Consider the following 11,989-nt stretch of genomic DNA (forward strand, 5'->3'; position numbering starts at 1 on the left):
TAGTCAAGAAAAGTTTGCTCTATTGACATTATTTTATACCTGACAAAACCATAAAGGGACATTACAGTGCTGTGGAACATATTGAGACAGTTTCAAAAAATTTCAGGATACAAAATTAATGAAGCTACAACAAAAGCAACAGCAGTAAATTATGTACTCACACATTAATTGGTTCAGCAATATTCTTATTTATGGGGACATGATAAAATGAAGTATTTAGGAGTATGGATTAAAAATAATACTGGTGTGGCAGCTAAGGATAGGATAGGTAGGAGCAAATTACACACACCCACACACACACACACACACATATATATATATATATATATATATATATATATATATATATATATATATATAATTTGGTGAGATATGACTAAAGCAGTATTAAGACTTATTTGGAACTTTTGTGGGTGTTGTTGGGATTTGATGAGCCAGTTGGAAGGCTTTCCCAAACTATTGCAGAGATATGATGGTGAAATGATACGTAAATCAGCAAGATTACCTAGATTCCTTATGACAGTTTCTGACTGGAGGGGGGCTGTCACCTATATGGTATATGGAAATGTTTTGTTTTCCAAAATGAACCATGCTGCAATTTTCTACATTTAATTTGAGACCATTATCCTTGTACCACTTCTTAACATGGTCTAAGCCTTTTTCGACCAATTGTGAGTCGGAAGAAGATTGAATAACAGCACCAATTTATAGTCATTTGAACAATGTACTGTAATTCATTTGACTATTACTATATATTGTATTCTTTGTCACTGCTGATGCTTAGAGCTTTTTTCCCCGGGCCTCTACTGAAAATGGACATATATCCAGTTAGACTAGCCTGGTCAACAAATGTAAAATAAAATAAATAAATAAACTTACCAAGCAGTGCATGCACATAACACAAAAGTTGGAACTAGACACAACAAAAAGTTGTTATACATAAAAGGTGGGAATAATAATCCCTCAAGAATATGATTCTTTCTATATTGGCTTTAAATGGTAATGGTCTCACAGATAAATACAAAAAAAGAAAGAGTAGTGATCTATACTAAAAAAATGTAGAGTACAAATAGCTATGCTACTGGAGACGCACTTGGAAAGAACTGAACATGTGAATTTGATAAAGAAGGGTTTTCAGGATGGTCATTCAGCGGAGTACCTGGGACAAAGAAAGACAGAAGTACTTATATTAATTGCAAGAAGAGCTCCAATAGTAATAGAAGAGGAAAAAAAAAGACAATAATGGTAGTTTTGTAGTACTAAGAGGCTACTGGCAAGGGAGGAGGATTACAAAGGTATGTATTTATATTCTGTCGAAAACTGCTATAATAGAACTAAAGAAAATTATGGGAGAAATGATCAGCTTTCAGCAAGGAATATTACTTACAGATGGGGACTGGAATTTGATTTGCAACAGTGAAGATGCGTTTGGGGAGCCCAGATAGGGAAATATAACAAAGGAGGGTAGATTTTTAAAGAAATTTATGAAAATATTTGGCATGGAAGATGAGAAATTAGTACTAGGGATTCGGAGTGAATTTACATATTATTCCCCAAGATACAAAAAACTGGGCCAGGCTAGACAGAATTTACATTTCACAGGAACATGTGCATTTAATTGAAGGACTTGATACATACCCAATAACCGTTTCAGATCATGTGCCAATAAATAACTAAAATAAAACCACAGGGTAATAAAATAAAAATGAGACACTAGTGCTTTTCCACCTATCTGTTGAAAAGAGAGAAATTTAAGGAATGGGCAGTGGAAATTATTCAGGCGCTATTAGAGACGATAGAAACAATTTCTGAAAATACAGCTAGGGAGAGGGATAAAATTAAAATGTAATTTAAAAATAGGGTGGAAATAAAAGAAAGTGAGATACGGTTAAGAAGTAATAAGAATTATTTAGAGGGACTTCCAAATATTAAAGTACTGCAAAACGGGGAGTCTCACAGAACAAGAAGAGGAGCAACTACATAATGCTGAATAGAAAATACTGGACTGTCTTGATAATATGCATGAGTTTAGAATGACAGCTGTTAAGCAGCTGTTTTTTGATAAGAACTTTAGAGCACAAAAACTTTTAGCACAATGACTCAGACAACAAAATGTAAAAAGGGTTGTTACCAAGTTTAGGGACCCTACTACAAGGAAGATAACTAGGGATCCTATAGAAGTCTTAGAAATATTTTGGAAATTCTATGTAAGTCTATATAAAGTAGATACAAATGGAAATGTTTATGGAAAAATTAAATATGCCAAGGCTAAAAGAAGAGGATGCTAAATTACTAACAGTTAGGATAGGAGGAGGTAAGATAAAAATGGTGATGTATAACCAATCTATGGGAAAGACCCCAGGATTAGATGATATTCCTGTGGTTGTTTGGAAGTTAGAAGGTAAAAACTGATGAAGATCTGGAAGAGTTTAACAGCATTTTAAGAGAAGAAGTACCAACATCCTGGAAGAAAGTGGTAGTAGCTGTACTACCTAGAGAGGGTAAAGATTTATCAGATCCAACTTCATACAAGGCCATTTCAATACTAAATCATGATTATAAAGTGTTTATTTCTGTAATTGCTAAAAGAATGGCAAAAGGGATGCCAAAATTGATAGATGTGGATCAGTGTGACTTTGTGGAAGGGAGGCAAAAATTTGACAACATAAACAGAATAGTGATGATCCAGAGGGAAGCAGAATGTAAGAAAATTCCACTGTTAATAGTGGGTCTTGATGCAGAGAAAGCATTTGACAGAATAAGCTGGGATTTTATGAGCAGAGCAATGGAAGCATTTGTATTCCCTGATAAAATTATAAGGTTGACTAGGAGGATATATGAAGGATCGGAGGCAAAAATTAAAGTGGGTGGGGTCCTCTATGATAATCACTGCTTGAGCAGAGGAAGCAACCAGGGGTGTCCTCGCTCCCTTTTGTTATTTGCATTATATTTAGAACCATTGGCAAAGAAAATAAAGGACTCAGAAATTCAAGGATATAATTGATATGGTAGTCAAGAAAAGTTTGCTCTATTGACATTATTTTATACCTGACAAAACCATAAAGGGACATTACAGTGCTGTGGAACATATTGAGACAGTTTCAAAAAATTTCAGGATACAAAGTTAATGAAGCTACAACAAAAGCAACAGCAGTAAATTATGTACTCACACATTAATTGGTTCAGCAATATTCTTATTTATGGGGACATGATAAACTGAAGTATTTAGGAGTATGGATTAAAAATAATACTGGTGTGGCAGCTAAGGATAGGATAGGTAGGAGCAAATTACACACACACACACACACACACACACACAGATATATATATATATATATATATATATATATATATATATATATATATAATTTGGTGAGATATGACTAAAGCAGTATTAAGACTTATTTGGAACTTTTGTGGGTGTTTTTGGGATTTGATGAGCCAGTTGGAAGGCTTTTCCAAACTATTGCAGAGATATGATGGTGAAATGATACGTAAATCAGCAAGATTACCTAGATTCCTTATGACAGTTTCTGACTGGAGGGGGGCTGTCACCTATATGGTATATGGAAATGATTTGTCTTCCAAAATGAACCATGCTGCAATTTTCTACATTTAATTTGAGACCATTATCCTTGTGCCACTTCTTAACATGGTCTAAGCCTTTTTGGACCAATTGTGAGTCGGTAGAAGATTGAATAACAGCACCAATTTACAGTCATTTGCAAACATATATAACCATAAACCAGGAGTGTTGGTTTGGTGGTCTGTGAAACTGATGCCAAATAAGGGGTCTACTTCTAATAATCAAAATTTCACTTACCTGAAATTTACTTTATCGAGATGACAACATTGAATGTTGAATAAACTAAACATTCACATTACCAGATTTTTTTAACAGGGAATGGAGGCACTTGGCCAACATTCAATGTACAAACACACGGCAGTATGTCAAACTCAATCAGGAGGGGGCTATGCCACCTACACCCTCCAATGTGGAGGTCAGCACCCCCTACACCCTCCCTAACTAAATATACCAAGTCTGAGAGTGCACTACAGTGAGGAAAAGGGCAAATTTTCCCATGTTGGCCAAGTGCCTCCATTCCATGTTAAAAAAATCTGGTAATGTGAATGTTCAGCTTATTCAACGTTCAGTGTTGTTGTCTCAATAATGTAAGTTTCGGGTAAGTGGAATTTAGATTATTAGAAGTAGACTCCAAATAAGAGAAGGCCTAAGACTGAGCCCTGTGATAAACCATTAGTAACTTTTTTTATCTTAATTACATGAGTTCTGTCAGACAACATTTAGTTATCTACCTAACAACATAAGGATTTATATTCAGATTTACAAGTCTGTTAACAATACCTGCATGGGAATAGTATCAAAGGCATTCTCTATATTAATATATGCTGTATGTACAGCACAGCCACTATCCACTGCTTCAGTTATTTTTTTAAGAAAATCAATGATATTAAAAAGGCATGACCTTCCTTTGACAAAGCCAAATTAATGATGGTCCATGGTTAAATGATTTTCAATGCCCAGATTAAGGAGATCTGAGATATTATACTCCTTAACTTTACATCTGAGGCTACTTAGACTAATAGATCTATAGTTACCAGTGTCCATGGTTAGGGCACCCTTGTGTAATGACATTGCGGTGCCTGCTTTTCAGGCTTTAGGAATGTAGCCAGTGGAGACTTAGACTAAAGATATTAAGTACGGATTCAGATAGGACATATTTGGCACTGATAATTAAGTAGCCTGGTATATAATATGCTCGGGTACTTAATTATCAGTGCCAATGGATGAAGTGTTCATAAGTTTTGAAAGGGATGAAAGAACATGTTCTATATTAATTATAGTGTGGTTGGGCTTGTGGAATCTGTGGAATAGCTATAACTATGGCTGTTGTAATATCTGAACTTAAATGTGTCAGCTAAGATACTTCCTTTGGCTAAGAGTGTACAGTATTATTGTGTTCTAGCTCCAAGCATAGCTGAGGTGTTAGTTGTTAACTTCCTGACATAAAGACAGATTTATAGTTTTGGGGGTTTAATGGCTATTTTAAGCTCAGATCCAGCTTTGAGTTTCCCAGTGATTTATTTAAGATCTTTATTAGTTTGCTTAAGTGTGTGCTCTAAAGGGAGGTAGAACAAAACCTCTTATAAGCAATCAGCAATTGTTTTTCTTATAATACAATTTATTTCTATGGGTATTCAACCATAGGGGTTTACTTTTAAATTTCTCAATACATTTGTTACAGATATGGACTCGCTTATCTATACAACTATTTAAGTGGGAGTAGATGTCAGATGCATAGGCAGTAGCTTTAGCAATGATATGCAAAGGAGAAAGATTCCAGTGAAATTTATTTAGCTCATCAATAAGGTTGGCTTTTGGAATGTCCCTAAACACAGAGGCATATGCATAGAACGTATCACCAGTCTGAAAGGAAAAAGTCAGTAATATATTAACAAGGCAGGATGATATGATATACACATCACTAATATATTAACAAGACAGGATGATACATACAGAGATGTGCATGAAATGTTGATATATGTGAGGACTATATCAAGGATATTGGGGTTCCTAGTAGAATGGTTAACTATTTCTAAAAGAGAATTAGCATTTACAAAGTCAAGGAAGCACTGTGCAAGACAATCACTAGTAGTATAGGTCATCCAGTCTATTGATGGACAGTTGAAGTCCCCCAGTAGAAAGGTGCTGGGTTTACTGGGGATTTCAGCGGTGTTAAGATATCTAATATACATGCAAAGAGGCATACAGGGTGTTCTATAGCTAGCTATGATGTGGTAATTAACTTTGTTTATGGTGATTTGGACATCTAGGAACTCTTATGTCTTATGCTTACCATCTGTTCACTACTTCTTCCAGTTGACAGTACAACCTGTATGATATGTAAATATTTAAGAAACATGTAGGCAATCCTCTTGCATCAGCCCATTATCAGTAAGCATCAAACGTGCACAGCAATACATCAGTAACAGCACACTACTAGACCCATACCATATGCTGAGGTTGTAAAGAAACTTTTGCCAGAGTTTCTTAAAACTCAGTGTAAAAATATCGCAGCCTCCAGCATAGAAGGAAACACCTACTCCTTCTCTACTCACGCTTACTGCAAATCCACAAAACTCACCAAGAGTCATCAAGAAAGAAGGCCTGCACCCACAAGGCCCACTAAGTTTCCCCTTCATACAGGTAAATATTTTGGCTATAAATTACTCTGTAGTTTGGCATGCAGATTCCAAACTTGGTAGTCTGGGCAAGAACAGGGTGACTGTAAACTGCTTTTTCTGTGCCAGGATCTTTGGTGTTACAAGGGCCTAAGGTCCCTTTAGCCTGACAAATAAGACTGCAACTTAATGGTGGCCTATGGGATATTGAATGACCTGAGGCAATCCACCCAAAGGGGCATGCAGTGTGACATGATGAAACTTATACATGTGCTACAGGGTGTTAAAAGACACTGGTGTTGAGTTGTATATTGCCTTCACAAAGAATGTCTAGATACAAAGGCAAGATAATTGGCTTTAACAACTGGATAAGTAATTGGTGTCATTCTAAGGGGACCCGGTATGCGTCAGCCTGGGATGAGATGGTAGATAAGACTTCCCATTTTGTCAAGGATGGCTTACACCTGTCATACCAGGTCTTTCTCATACTAGCTAAAGTCTTTGCATCCCTCATAGTGCCTTTCAGGCATAGTTTCCCTAATGGACATTTCCACATAGAACATTTTTTACATCATCAAGGTGGCACTACTCCATCTTGGGAGTCTAAATAGAAAGATACCCGAACTTAAGGCCATCCTGCAACATAAACCCATTCATATTTCTACACTTACTGAGGCATGGTTTCAATGCAATGGCAGCACTCCCTCGGTATCAGAGTTTAACACACATCATGCCTTCAGACCCTTGGGAAAACATGGGGGAATATCTATATTTGTTAGAAACACCATCACCTCACATCTAAATATCCACAACCCTTAAGAAATCCACTTATTACTTCATTGCTGACTATTGATCCCCATAATGTTACCCAGATAGCTTACCTACAGGTGTTCACTGCACTGGTAGTCAGGCAGTTTAAGTATGAGAATTTAATGTTATGGTGAGTTTCATGACAGTGTATTGTACTGTGGGAGCTGACAGTGCACTTTTGAATGATTTATTCACCTTTTCCTCCTTTTTCTTCACTGTGGTATGAAGGTGGAGTTGGTATATATAATTTAAGGGGCTGTTGGAGGATTCCTCCCACATTGGGGAATGTGTGGGGTTTGACCCTGAAAAAAAAGATTTTGTGTTTTTATTTACTTTTTTTTTTTGGCTCACAGTTTTTAATTTTTGATAAACTGTGAGCTGAAAAAGAGATTGTGAAAGGCTCATGGGTAAACCCACCCAAAGATCAAGCAATTAACTCAGTACCATTGAGACATTAGATATCATGCCAAATACTGCATTGCTAGGGATATTTAATTACCCAAGCATTGATTGGCACACTTACACTTCTAAAAATAGTTATGCATTTCCAAGACTTCATTAATAACAATGCACTGGAGCAAATTGTAAGACTACCCACTACAGGCTCTAATGTATTTCCTGGTCCTTATCAACCTCGCCCCCAGCAGTACCCCACCCTGCATTTCCTCATCCATGGTTATGACTGACCACATATCAGTTGACTTCTTTATCAGGTCTAGCAGTACCACCCCACCACCAAATCAGACCATCTTTAGGGGCTTCTCAAAGGCAAACCTACTTCAACTTGTGAAAACCTAGGCAGAATTCCCAACAATCCTATGAAACTGGACCAAAGTGAAAGGTCAACTGCATTCAACTCTGACGTTTTCTAGCACTGCTATACAATAAATAAATTCAGGAATAAACCACTCTTGTGGAATTCCCGTATTAATAAACTGTACAATAAAATAAGGAAAACTTGCGAGAAATCTCCATCTCCCTAACTCAAGACTACACTGAAACATGCCAACAAAGAACTTAAAAACATGCTGGAAAATGTAAAGCAAAGTATGAGCTTAAGATTGCTACAGATTCTGTAGGAAACTAAACATCTTTCTTCAGTTATGTCAGAAAATTAAGAAATAATGTCCAACATTGCATTCAGCTCATTCATAATATTATTCATTCTGACCCTAAGGATATAGTGACTATATATTCTCAGTCAGATTTAGTACTAGCTTTTCCCCTCCTACCCACATTGTTGCCCCAATATCCCTGAGAATTTTTTTTTCCTGTAATCACTTTGGAATAAATCTTAGAATCCCTGTCAAAGGTTAACAACAAAATTCCATGGGGCCAGACATTATAACAAGTTGGATTCTCATCAGAGCCAAGTATACACTATCTGAGTCTTAAATTAAACTGTTCATCCTTACCCTATCTGCAGGGTTTGTTCCTGATGCCTGGAGAACAGCCATTGAGATTCTCTGATACAAGGGTCATACATATTCAGGTAATTATATGCCAGCCTTTTCTATACAGCCACAAACATTATCATAGCAAAACTCTCTTTGCAGACATGGGCAGCTTAACCCATCTAGATACCAATCAGTTAGATTTTGTGAAGGGCAGGTCCTGCCTCCTGAACTTGGTGAGCTTCTTTGAAAAGGTTACAGAGGCTGTGGACAGTGACCATTCTGTGCAAACTGCTTATCTCAACCTGGCCAAGGCTTTCAACACTAACCCCACGATAGTATTGTTTAAAAAATTAGACAAGCTAATTCCAAACCTCTGCATTATCTGTTGGATTGTAAACAAGCTATTCAACTGATACCAAGTTGCAAAAGTTTCTAGCTACCCTTTTTGACTGTCAATTTTTAACTAGTTGGGTGCCACAATGATCAGTTCTGGGCCAGCACCGCAGCACCCTTATTTAAAAGCCAAAGCTTTATTGGGGATTGACTTTTTGTTTTATCCCAACTATGGTGACTTTGCCTTTCTGTGACCATTAATTATCAGCATTAATTATTTTACCACACTTAGTCATTTGAGGTGTACATCATTAACAGTGCAAGTATAGTTGCCAAGTACAGTGGTTGTTTGTTGGTGAAAGTGACTGACATTGCTATCATGACCAAGTTAAACAGTCATTAATCTGGCTTTACTGGACCAGTATACATTTGTGTAAATCAAGCTGGAATTCTTTACTCTGACCATTTTTATTACAAGCAGACACCTGTGGTATAGACAGTCACTAAGATGTCCGTAATTGATGGGTATAAAGGCTGTCTATAGATAAAAGTGGCTTATCCTTGCTGTTGCTGGCTCACTACTAAACAGTCGCTGATTTAGTATGGCAGTAGAAGTCTCACAAAATATACTGTATTTGCTGAAATCTGTGCAGAATATTCATTGTTGTGGCTTGTGCTTGCATAGAGGGAATTGCAGTGAATTTAATAACAAGTAGTTCGTAAGTATGCTTCATTGTAGTCAAACATCAGTATTGTATACAATAAGTGACTATCTTTAATAGTGAGCAGGATATGTGTGAAAGCAAAGGAACAATGGCACAGTGAGAAGCATGCCCATCTCATATCACTTGGCTCCCTGGCGGAGTTATTTGCTGTGGCCTCTTCTGTGTGGGGTCTGCAGGTCTTCTTTGTCTCTGTATGGGCTTTATCATGTTCTCTCATTTCCTCCATATGTCATAGATTAACCCGCATTCCATTAATTTGTCTGCAAGTAAATAAGCAGTGTGTGTGTGTGTGTGTGTGTGTGTGTGTGCGTGTGCGTGTGCGTGTGCGTGTGTGTGTGTGTGTGTGTGTGTGTGTGTGTGTGTGTGTGTGTGTGTGTGTGTGTATACGTGTATCTTGTAATAGACCTAGTTTGTCAAGGGCAGTGTCAATATGTGTCTGTGTGTGTATGTCTCAAAGATCAGTGCATCTTGTGACAGACCTTGCACATCAATACCAGAATGTGTGCTTGTATCAGTCTGTCTGTCTGTGAGTTTCTGCATCTTCTGATAGATCTAGCTTGCTAGGGACAATGTAAATGTGTGTGGATGTGTAAAAAAATCAGTGCATCTTGTGACAGACCTGTCTTGTTGAGGGCAGTTCTAGTACATGTAAGTGTATGTGTATATGTATATGTATATGCATATGTATGTGTGTGTGTGTGTGTGTGTGTGTGTGTATGTGTGTGTGTGTGTGTAATAACTTCACCAGATTTTTTTCTGTGAACATAGACAGCATTGCTGGACACACACAACTCTTCTAGATAGAATTAAAAAAGTTAACATCATTATGTTTCAAAGATGCACATACACACACACACATGCACTCACACTGCTCATTTACTTACAGACAAATTAATGGAATGCGGGACCATCTATGACATATCTTTAAAGTGCTGAACGACAGTAAAAAATTAGATATTGTCTCTTTCCCATCTACCTGTTAAAAAGAGAGATATTTAAGGAAAGGGTAGTAAAAATTATTTGAAATTTACTAGGGAATATAGAATTTTTTCAGAAGGGATAGCTAGTGAGTAAGAAAAGATGAAATTGGAGTTTAAAAAATAGGATAGAAAGAAAACAGAAAGGGATATGGTTAAGACGTAATAGGAAATTACAGTGTCTGACAAAGGTTAAAATATTGCAGAGGAAGGGGAATCTCACAGAACAAGAAGAGAAGTAACTGTAGAGTGCTAAAGAGAAAACAAGTGAGCATTAGGATAACATGCATGACTTTAGAAAGATTACTGTGAAACTATTTTCAATAACTTTTTGCAGAACCAACCTAGACAACAGTAAGTAGAAAGGATTGTCGCCAAATTTAGGGAGCCTATGACAAAACAAATTATAGAAGTGATCCTATAGAGGTAATGGAGTTATTTTGGAAATTTTATGAAAAAATTTATAAAGTAGTGGAGTGTGGAAACAAAGAAAGCACATAAATGGAAATAAGAACAAACGTAATAGTACAATAGAAGGCAGCCGACAGTCCTTGGAGTAAAAGCTCCGTAGTAAAAATAAAAACAATAAATAAAAATATATCAAGTCCCACTACGGAGCTACCACAGTACACGTTGCTCTAGGCAGAAGTCTATAACATATAACAATATCTGATATGATAACGAAAATAAAACTATAAACGAATAACATAAAATAACTCAGGTTTATTTATAAATATATTAGAGGAAAGCGCTTTCACTTAGGAGCTTCTTCAGACCTTATAACAATGTTAAAACCACAGATGATATATATATATATAATGGTGAATAAGGAAACAATTAGAATCAATCAACTAATCAAATACTCCTAAACAAATATAACCACAGTATACCTATGGCCTATAAACATCACGTATGCAGACAAAAACAACTAAAACAAACAAAATAAAATAAAACAATACAACTTAGTAAATAAAAACAAATATAATACTCATCACAAAAAACACTCTAACCTCAAAAAAAAAAAAAATATATATATATATATATATATATATATATATATATATATATATATATAGATAGATATATATAAAAAACAATAAATAACATAAACTCATTTCATTTATGCAGCCTCTTTCTTTTCAAAGTGGGCTTAATGGATGCCCTCTCATTCAAGCCCCTTCCCCTATCTGCTTTCAGGTTAATAATCCAACAGGTTTCCCTGTATTCAGTGTATGTTCTCACATCACCTTCCCTTATACTTATTCCTATTGCTTCAATAACCCTAAATCTAAAAGTGTGATGTGGTCCTTGATCACTAACATGCTTAGAAAGTGCATTATTAGGAGAATTTTTTCTTATATTATACAAATGTTCCCCGATTCTGTCATGTAATATTCTGATGGTTTTCCCTACGTAAAACGCCCCACAGAAGTCATACTCAGCTAAATAAACCACATGTGGAGTCATACAATTATCAATACCCCTAAAAAAGTAATTTTTATCTAAATCTGGATGACAAAATCCTTCTGTAGTATTAATATAG

This window comes from Protopterus annectens, chromosome 8.part0, assembly GCF_019279795.1.
Source record: "Protopterus annectens isolate FY-2018-M chromosome 8.part0, PAN1.0, whole genome shotgun sequence".
NCBI classification, from domain to species: Eukaryota; Metazoa; Chordata; order Ceratodontiformes; family Protopteridae; genus Protopterus; species Protopterus annectens.